Source organism: Gallinula chloropus, assembly GCF_964237585.1.
Source record: "Gallinula chloropus genome assembly, chromosome: 3".
NCBI classification, from domain to species: Eukaryota; Metazoa; Chordata; class Aves; order Gruiformes; family Rallidae; genus Gallinula; species Gallinula chloropus.
In genome coordinates this window covers 112,512,956-112,521,545 of record NC_140087.1, presented here as the reverse complement: position 1 = coordinate 112,521,545, position 8,590 = coordinate 112,512,956, and positions in this window count along the sequence as shown.

Below are 8,590 nucleotides of genomic sequence, written 5' to 3'. Positions count from 1 at the left end.
AGACTGAATACTCCACTCCTATTTAAAGTTATTCATAGAATCAATTTCAGGCCTGGATGTACTGAATGATAAAGGGCTGATTGTGCCATCAGCAGGGCTGTGTGCTGTGTGGACCTGTGTATATGGTTCTACTCACTTCAGGTGACAGTCCTTGAAGGTCTGAACCAAACCCTGCTGTCCACTCAGAACTGTGCTGTGAAGGCCTCTGACCATAACGGATAGATGACTTCAAATCCCAGAACCTTGCATCCCTAGAACTCAAGGTGGGAAATGGAGGAGTAAATCCCCCCCACTGTAAGAGCAGAGCAAGTCCGAGACCGCCTCATGAGACTGAATGTCTACAAGTCTATGGGGCTGGATGACATGCATCCCAGGGTCCTGAAGGAGCTGGCTGACGTGGTTGCCGAGCCGCTCTCCATCGTATTTGAAAATTCATGGCTGTCAGGAGAGGTCCCTGGGCACTGGAAAAAAGGTCACGTCACTCTCATTTATAAAAAGGGGAACAAGGAAGACCCAGGGAATTACAGGCCGGTGAGCCTCACCTCTGTGCCGGGGAAGATCATGGAACAGATCCTCCTGGACGACATGTTGGAGCGCATGAGGGAAGAGCATGTGATCTGGCACAGCCAGCACGGCTTCACCAAGGGAAGGTCGTGCCTCACCAATCTGGTGACCTTCTCTGATGGAGTGACAGCATCGGTAGATAAAGGGAAGGCGACCGATGTCATCTACCTGGACTTGTGCAAGGCCTTTGACACAGTCCCCCACCACATCCTTATCTCTAAATTGGAGAGATGTGGATTTGATGGGTGGACCATCCAATGGATAAGAAACTGGTTAACAGACCGAAGCCAAATGGTGGTGGTCACTGGGTCTATGTCCAGGTGGAGGCCGGTGACAAGCGGTGTCCCCCAGGGGTCTGTCTTGGGACCAGTGCTCTTTAACATCTTTATCAATGACATCGATGATGGAATTGAGCGCACCCTCAGCAAGTTTGGGGATGGCACCAAGCTGGGTGGTGTGGTCGACACTCTAGAAGGAAAGGAAGCCATCCAGAGGGATCTTGACAGGCTGGAAAGATGGGCCCGGGTGAACATCATGAGGTTCAACACTGCCAAGTGTAAGGTCTTGCACTTGGGCCGGAAGAATCCCAGACATAGAGACAGACTGGGAGAAGAGCTTCTTGAGAGTAGCCCTGCTGAGAAGGACCTGGGGATTCTGGTGGATGAGAAACTTAACATGAGCCAGCAGTGTGCTCTTGCAGCTCGTAGAGCCAATGGTATCCTGGACTCCATCAGAAGAGGGGTGGCCAGCAGGGACAGGGAGGTGATTGTCCCTCTCTACTCTGCCCTCGTGAGGCCCCATCTGCAGTACTGTGTCCAGATCTGGGGCCCCCAGTACAAGAAAGATGTGGAACTGTTGTAGAGGGTTCTGAGGAGCCACGAAGATGATTAGAGGGCTGGAGCACCTGCCCTATGAAGGGAGGCTGAGGGAACTGGGCTTGTTCAGCCTGGAGAAGAGAAGGCTGCGGGGGACCTCATTACAGCCTTCCAGTACCTGAAGGGAGCTTATAAGCCAGAGGGAATTCAACTTTTTAAAAGTGTAGACTCTCGCAGGACAAGGGGGAATGGGTTAAAACTAAAGGAGGGAAGGTTTAAATTAGATATTAGGGGGAAATTTTTTACGGAAAGAGTGGTGAGGTGCTGGAACAGGCTGCCCAGAGAAGTAGTGTATGCCCCGTCCCTGGAAGTGTTCAGGGCCAGGTTGGATGGGGCCCTGGGCAGCCTTGTGTAGATCCAGGCCTGAGGTTGGTGTCCCTGCCTGTGGCAGGGGCATTGGAGCTCTATGATCCTTGGGGTCCCTTCCAACCCATGCCATTCTGTGATTCTGTGATTCTGTGATTCTATGATTCTATTCTGCTGAGGGGGCAGGAGAGCAGTCAGACCAGCAGCCACCACACTTGGTAGCATTTCCTGTCTGTCCTGTGGTTGCTGCATCCTTGGTGAATTTTGAAGTCCAGAGAGCTCAGACTAAAGGAGCCTGTCCTACATGGATTCTCATGGTCCTCTTATTCTTGCATGGTTCTGCTGTGCAAAGAAGAAAGGACAGAAGGTTGTCTGGAGTCCTTCAGGAGCAAGAACCATAGTGAAATGCATCACAAGCACTGAATGTGTTAATTGCTGAAACCCATGTCTTGTTATCCTTCCTTGAGAACAGATCTCTGGAGGCAAAACCTGGCTAATGGCAGCACACAGAGCTCCTGAAGCCTGCAGCTATTTTCTGCCCACTTGCATCGTAGGGAATGCAGAAGTTCAACAAGGGATGTGACTCCTGGGAAACCTTCATGGAGAACTGAGAGGCAGCTTATCCCTCAGCTCCTCTGGCAGATGTGTTAGGTGCTGTTTTAGCTAATACAGAAGTTGTTTACAAATTGGCTTCTGGGCCTAAAATCATGACAACCTGAAACTCCAGATAGTGTGACCAGGCTAGAGATGCTATTTTTCATTGGCACCTTTTCATTGTGCCTTGTATGAGACACTGATAAACCAATGGCACAGGCTGAGAATGACATGAATTGCAGTCTGGCTTTTCAATCCTTTTGCCAATTAAATAAATAATCTACATTTAAACCTGCTTCTACCACCAGTGTATAATCTATTCACTATGTGGGATGCCAGCAATATTATAACTATGTACATTCAGTAAAGGTGCCTGGTTTTTTGTGTGTGTGTGAATGAGAATTATGCAGGTAATGACAGATGGTACATCTCCCTAGTAATTCTGGAGTCCTAGAAACGGTTACAGCTAAGAACTAATAGAGATACGTTCAACACTTCAGGTATCTATCCCTTGCCTCAGGAGTAATGCAGCTTGTTTATTGCTTGCCAGGCAATGAACAGGTGAATAAATCCTGCAGAAAAGGTATTAAGCAGAGTGACATCTCATTGCTGCTTTGCAAAGTGCTTCAGGAGAACCAAGCAAAAAGTCTTAGTGTGTTCAGTCATCCTAGGGACCTGCCTGTGGGCTTTGGCTATGCAGGACTGCCTGGTAAAACCTGACCAGCACCTGCCTTCACCCCATTCACAACAAGGCCAAAGCTATCCAACACATAAAGATGTTTAGTGAAGAATAAATAGCAAAATAATGGTCTCTCTGGGCTTTATTTGTTAAGCTTTTATCAAGGTTATCTAGTGCTATTAAACCGTCTGGTCTTTGATCAATAGTGGATGATGTCAGCTTTGTTGTGTTTGAGGATGCTGATAAGATCACTGATGAAAAAGAAATAGTTTATGATTCTGCAGAGTGAAAGCATCAGTGGCTCTGAGGGTGTTAAATTTTAGGTTTTCCTGCACTTTGTACTCTGAACATTTTCTGTCTCCTAAGCCACATACTTGTGTATTTCTTCTGGTCATTCTCATTTCTGCAGATGCAGTTCTTAATCTTTTTCAGGTCAAGTTTGCAGAGCTTGACATCCTGCTTGACCATAACAATGAAATATATAAGTTAATATATATAAATTGTGACATAAATTAAAAATTCAACTTTTTTTCATCCACTCTAGTTATGAATGTATACTACAAGTATCTAGAAGGTGCAGAATTTAATTAACTATAACTGGACAATGTCATTCTCACCAGGTTCACTGGGTTCAGCCATGGGCACACAATTGCAGTCACTTTCAGTTGGGAACATGCCATTATTGCTGGCAATATCTGGGGACAATGTGGGGAACACCACGGGCCAGTGGTTAGTTCTCACTCAGTCAGAGCACATAACAGCAGAAAGAGAGTTTGGCCACATGGTTGTGAGGTGTGCTGTGCCACTTTGGCTCAGGGCTAGCTGCTAGTCCCTGACCTATGCATCGATGCATCTTCCTCCTCGAAGTGATAGAGGAACCAACAAGAAGGTGCCATGATGGACATTGTTCTCACCAACGAGGGGTTGGTAAATAATGTGAAGCTCAAGGGCAGCCTTGGCTGCAGTGATCATGACATGATAGAGATCATCAGGGCAGTGAGAAGGGACACACTGAAAGCTTATTACTGTGGACATCAGGAAAGCCTACTTTGGTATAATCAAGGCTCTTCTTGATAGAGTAGTACGTGACACAACTCTGGAAGGAAGAGGAGCCCAAGAGAGTTGACTGGTATTCAAGGATCACCTCCTCCAAGCTCAGAAGTGATGCATCACAGAAAAAAAGAAGTCAGGTCAGGCAATAACATCCAGAGACCTGCATGGATGAACAAGGAGCTCCTGGACAAACTCAAAAACATTGCCAACCATATCCTGTGGTGCATCAAGCAGGGCATTGACAGCCAGTCCAGAGAGGGGATTGTCCTGCTCTACACTGTGCTGGTGTGGCCTCACCTCAAGTACTGAGTGCAGTTTTAGGCACCACAGTACAAGAGGGACATAAAAATATTGGAGAATGTCCAGAGGAGGGCAACAAGGATGGGGAAGGGTCTGCAGGGGAAGTCCTATAAGGAGAGTCCCTTGGTTTGTTCAGCCTGGAGGAGAGGCGGCTGAGGGGAGACCTGATCATGGTCTGTGGCTTCCTGACGAGGGGGAGCAAAGGGGCAGGCATCAATCTCCTCTCTTTGGTGACCAGTGACAGAACCCAAGGGAATGGTATGAAGCAAAGAGAGAGAGGGGAGGTTTAGGTTGGATATTAGGAAAAGGTTCTTTACTGAAAGGTGGTTGGGCACTGTAACGGGCTCCCCAGGGAAGTGGTCACAGCACTGAGCTTGGCTGAGGTCAAGAAGTGTCTGGACGGTGCACTCAGTGCCATGCTCTGACTTGGCTGGCCCCGTGTGGAGCCAGGACTTGGACTCGATGATCCTTATGGGTCCCTTCCAACTCGAGATAGTCTGTGATTCTGTGATAACAAGCAGGGCTTTTTCAAGTATATCAGTAGTAAAAGGACACCAGAGGAAATGTGGGGCCACTGCTGAACGAGGAGGGAGGGAGCCCTAGTGACAGAGGATGCAGAGAAGACAGTTACTAAATGCTGCCTTTGTATGAGTCTTTATTGCCAAGACCAGTTGTCAGATATCCCAGTCCCTGGAGGTAAAAATCTGGAGAATGGAAGACTCTCCCTTGGTCAGTGAGGACTGGGTTAGAGACCATTTAGCAAATGTGCCCTGATGGGATGCACCCTCAAGCGCTGAGGGAGCTGGCTGGTGCTGTTGCTGTGCCACTCTCCATCATTTTTGAAAGATCATGGAGAACAGGAGAGGTGCCTGAGGCCTGGAAGAACACCAGTGTCACTTCAGTCTTTAAAGGGGGCAAGAAGGAGGACCCAGGAAACTACAGGCCAGTCAGCCTCACCTCTGTCCCTGGAAAGGTAACAGAGCAGCTTGTTCTGGAGGTCATGGAAGGCACATGGAAGGAAATAAGTCATCAGGATCAGTTAGCATGGTTTCACCAAGGGGTAATCATGCTTGATAATCTGATGGCCTTCTATGATGAGATGACCAGCTGGGTGGATGAAGGGAGAGGAGTGGATGTTGTGCATCTTGACTTCAGCAAGGCTTTTGACAGTGTCCCATAACATCCTCATAGGTAGGCTCAGGAAGTACAGGTTAGATGAGTGGACTGTGAGACGGATTGAGAACTGGCTAAACTGTAGAGCTCAGAGCTCCACATAACCAGGTCTACCATTCCATTCTATGATTAGATGATTCTGTGACAAAAAGGAAGCCAACAGCGGGTGGAAGCAAGGGCAGGTGGCCTGGAGGAATACAGAGAAACTGTCTGAGCAGCCAGGGATCTGGTTAGGAAAGCCAAAGCCCTGATAGAATTAAGTAAGGCTGAGGATGTCAAGGGCAACAAGAAAAGTTTTGGTAAGTATGTCAACAGTTAAAGGAAGATGAGGGAAAATGTGTGACCCCTCTGGAATGGAACAGAAGACCTAGTTGCCTGGGATATGGAGAAGACTGAATTCAGCCCCAGGCACCAGCTGAGCAGCTCGCTCACACCTCCCCAGGAGGAGAAACAGGTGCATCATGGGTTGGGATAAGGACAGTTTACTGACAAGCACCATGCAAGGGGAACAACAACAGAGCTCATGGTAGAATACACACACTCTGTCATAACAGGGAGCACTTTACCAACCCAATGAGGTGGTAGCACAGAGCACTGCATGAATGCAAGGACCAAGACTATGACCACATTTGGACTGCCCCAGAGCTGTATGGACCCTTCCCTCACAGACCAGCCCCTTTTACAGAGTAATGTCACCTGTGCTGGCTGCTTGGGGAAGTTGACTCTGTTCTGGAAGGAACCTGGACACTGAGGTACTCAATGAATTTTTTGCCTCAGTAGTCACCAGCAAGGCCTCTAGTCACACTACCCAGGTCACAGAAGGCAAAGGCAGGGACTAGGAGCATGAACTTCCCACTGTAAGAGAAGGTCAAGTTTGAGAACATCTGAAGAACCTGAATGTGCACAAGTCCATGGGACCTTATGAAATGCAACAGCAATTCTTGAGGGAACTGGCAGATAAAGTGGCTAAGCCACTGTCCATCATATTATAGAAGTTGTGTCAGTCTAGTGAAGTTCCTGCTGACTGGAAAAGGGGAAATGTAACTGCCATTTCTAAAAAGATCAAAAAGGAATATCTGGGGAGCTACAGATCAGTCACTCTAACCTCTGTGCCTGGCAAGATCATGGAGCAGGTCCTCCTGGAAACTATGTTCAGGCATAGGGAAAATAAGGAGGTGATTGGTGACAGCCAACATGGCTTCACTAAGGGCAAATGATGCCTAAACAAATTTGGTGGCTTTCTGTGATGGAGTCACTGCACTGGTGGATAAGGGAAGAGCTTGAAGTATGTCCTGGGACTACTGCTCCCCCTTTTTTCTCCTGCTGGGACCACAGACATGAGGATGGAGCGGTGCCCCTAAGCAGGACAGTGAAAGCTGGTGCCCCAAGGGGTTTCCATAATCCATGCAGTGAGGAACAGGGCAGGAAATGTCCCCTGTGGGTTGCTACATGTGAATTGGTGGGGTCTGGGGTATCAAGACACAGGAGTCTGTTTATGAAAAATTCCAGGCCGGAGTTCCAAACCACCACAGAGTAGAAGGGAGGGAGGGAGATTGGAGATCTGAGATCACCTTGGGTGTCATGTCTTACACTATTTACTGGGCCAAATCATGGACCTTTGTCTAATCCTAGTAGGGTTCAGCACCCTGGGGTGCTTGTGCTGCAACCAGGCCAGCCTGCACAAATACAGCCCAAAGTGCTTCCAGAGTGATGCCAATAACCACCCAGCATTGACGGAAAGTTTGTTCCCAAGAACCTGCAAAACCTGCCTGAGAAGACAGATGAGTACTTGGGCCCCAGGCAGCCCAAGTGCTTCCTTAAAAAGCTTTTGGAGATGGTCCATGAGCGGTGTAATACACAGGATTTTGCAAAGTGTGCTTCTCCATCCTTAAGTCTGTTCCTTTGCAACCCCTGCTGAGTTTTCACTGAGGGTATGGCAGGACCCAAGAGTGAATCACACAGAACCCCTACACCTAAAACTTCACAGCCTATCAACTATTATTTTGGGAACACTGTGCCATCGATGCCAGCCCAGACGTTCCTACAGCCTGAAGCAGCCTCACAGCTCCCTGGAGGGCTCCTTGCCTTGACACTCAAAGGCAGAGCAGAGGGCAAAGCCCTACTCCTCCTTTCATCTAATGTGCACAGCGCGGGGTGAATGCCTCTTGGAAATGACACTTGGTGCCAAAACAGCAAATAACAACCTATTATTTATTACCAACCTCCTGATTGTCTGGGATGGTGCGATCATGTGCTGCTAATGGACTTGCTCAATGATATTCAGTTAGCAGAGGTTTACACAGTGCTTATTTTTAAGACCTGGGAGAGCAAAGTGTGCTAGGTACATAATCAATGGCATTCTGTCAATGTACAGACTGCATTATTTTATATACTGGGTAACAGAATATATAGGATAGCATATTTTATGGGATGTGTGGAGACAGAATCGAGCTCGCCTTCTCATTGCCAGTTCCAGAAATCTGTACGTCACTGCTGCATTGTTTTCAGGCTGTGTAAACAGATTGGCAGCAGGAATCATTTTGACCATTAAGAAACAGCATCCCTTTCTGAAGTGCAGCCAAGTCCTGAAATGAAAGAGTAAACACTGGCAGAGTATAATCAGGCTCCTAGCAGTTCAGGAGAGGAAGTAATAATATCTCGTTTACCTGGAACTGCAGGAGGAACAGAGCATGCTGCATGCAAGGACCCATCTGGGCACTAGGAAGGAACCTCAAGTGAGTTCTCCTGGCAGAAAAAGTAGGTATAGGTTCACAGATTGACAGAATTGTAGGGGTTGGAAGGGACCTCCAGAGATCATCGAGTCCAACCCTGCCAAAGCAGGTTCCCTAGGACAGGTCACACAGGTGCTCCTGCAACCACAGCACTTTGGCCCAGTTTTCATGTTTCATTCCTAAAACTCTACCTTTGGAAAACCAGTGTTTTTTTCATGGCTTATGAGTTCATTAGTGACAAAGACAAATCATTAGCAGCCGAATTCCCCTCCTAGATCTATCCCTGACCATTCTGGGAAGCCAGGGTTTCTTGG